At 42.9% G+C, this 2133-nt stretch overlaps 1 long non-coding RNA gene across 1 annotated transcript; it reads left to right on the forward strand.

The window, feature by feature from the left end:
* The first annotated feature begins 258 nt into the window (after positions 1-258).
* On the forward strand, positions 259-1663 carry LOC140175854 (uncharacterized). The gene is made up of 3 exons (XR_011866649.1): positions 259-1058; positions 1130-1245; positions 1356-1663. It is a non-coding gene; the product is annotated as an uncharacterized lncRNA (long non-coding RNA).
* The last annotated feature ends 470 nt before the right edge of the window (positions 1664-2133 follow it).

Consider the following 2133-nt stretch of genomic DNA (forward strand, 5'->3'; position numbering starts at 1 on the left):
GATTATTATCCAATTTGATGATTATGAGATTATTTTCTATATTTGAATCATAAAGTTGATAGTTATGAAATAATAAGTATTTTATTTGATTTGGATTAGATAAGTAATATTTTAAATATTAATACTGCTATTTTAAAAAATGAAGAAATTAATTATATTATTTCTAATTTTTAGATTTGGGCATTTTATTGAAAATAATTTGTAAAGTTGATGAGTAAATAGTATTTTCCTATATATGATTAGTATTGGATTTAATTTGGGTTTCAATTACCATATTATCCCTATTTTTAAGTGAAATTACAAAATTGCCCCTAAACCTAGTTTTGCCTAAACTCTAGCCCTTCTCCACTCCTCTCAGCGCCGTTCACCCTCAGCAAACTACACGCACACACCGTTCCTTTCTTCCCTTTTGACACAGCTTCAGAAACAGAAATTGAGAGAAGAAAAGCAGAGAAGAGGAGAGGAAATCGGAGGGGAAGGGGGGCTGCGCTCCACACTGTTCGGTCGCGCCGCCACCGCGCCACCGTCGCGCCCAGCTCGCCGCCTTCCTCCATGCCGTGTCGCCACTGTTCACGCAGAGGAGGGTTTGAGGAAACAGCTGCCGCATGCGAGGTAGAGGAGCTCGTCCTCGTCGATCTGCCACCGTTGGGATCACATACAGGAAATGCGCGAGATGGGTGGTGCGCTGTTGGAACCACGTCGCCGTGTCCTTCACTGTCGCCGCCGCGATGAAGAGCAAGAGGTAGAGAGCTCACGGTGGGGGAAGGGTCAAGCACCGTCATGCTGCGCAAAGCCATACCCGCCGTTCCTGCCGCCGTCAGCGCCGCCGAGGCTCCGGCCGTTATCGTCGTTGAGGGAGCTCGCCGGAGTTGCTGGAGGCTGCCACCGCTCTATCTGGTCCTATGTTGAGTTGCGTCGCTAAGCCTCTGCCTCCGGAAAACGTCCCTGCTGTTGCGTCGCTGGAGTTCTCACAGCCGGAAAAACCTCACTGCCACTGTTGTTGTAGTCTACTGTATGGCCGCCGGAGAAAACCGCCTTGGCCGCTGAAACCACCGCCGGTAAGGGTCCTTGCTGTCGGTTCTCATTCTTTCTGTTCCTGGGTTTTTATGGTTATGACGTTGTTATGCAGTCACGGTTGTCGTGGTCGGAATTTGTCTCTGCTACCGCTTGAGGTGGCTGCCAGGCTGCCGCTGAACCGGTTCAGAGACTGCCACTATTCTGGTTCAGCCGTTCCTTCTTCGTTCGGTAAGCGTTTCGATTTGAAAGCCCTTTCGTTATTATTCTGTTATCTCACGCTGAGGTTTGTAGCGTTAATTGCTATAAGATTGAGTTCGGTTGTTGTATGTTGCGATTAGAGTTGTTGAGATTGTTGCGAAAGTGGCTTGGAGCTGAGGTTTTGGTTTCCGTCAGTTCGATTTGAGGCGGAAAAGACTTGATGAGTTATTTGAGTTATGGAATTGTGTTTTGAGGTAGGGGCGCTTTCCAAAAACTATACTTTATGTATTGGAATTATTACATATGGACACTGATGTGAGAAATTGTGTATTTGGTGATTGTATCGGTCTTATGTATTATTGATTGTCTCGAATGATTATGAATGTTTGTTTGGCTGAATTGTTGTGCGACTTTATGAAATATAATGTTTTGAAGTTGATTCTTTAAAGATTTGAAATCTGAGTTTAATCCGTTGAGGATTGATTTAAAGTGAGTTAATTATTTTGATGATGTGAAAAGTCGAATGCACTTTTGAATTCAGCCTGGTTTACTTTAATTGACTTGGTTTTGGACAAATAATTTGTTATTGAGCCGTTTCTTTAAAGCTTTGGAACTGAGTTAAATCGGTTGATATTGATTTGATTTTGTAATGGTTTCCTTGAGATATGCCATTGAGGCGACTGTTGGATTTAGCGTGATTTTGAATTGATTTTTGGATTCTGGACTGTTGAAAAGGTTGTGGAATGGTTTAGTTGGGACCTGAACCGGGTGGCAACGTCCAAGTTTTAGGGGAGATGCTGCCGAAATTTCTATAAAATCTGAGTCTTTATTGAAATATTGTCTGGAAAAATGATGAGCTAAAGGCTTCTACTATTTTAGTTGAATTATCAAGAAAAGAATGATTCATGCTTTTGAAAT

The sequence above is a fragment of the Arachis hypogaea genome, chromosome 10, assembly GCF_003086295.3.
Source record: "Arachis hypogaea cultivar Tifrunner chromosome 10, arahy.Tifrunner.gnm2.J5K5, whole genome shotgun sequence".
NCBI classification, from domain to species: domain Eukaryota; kingdom Viridiplantae; phylum Streptophyta; class Magnoliopsida; order Fabales; family Fabaceae; genus Arachis; species Arachis hypogaea.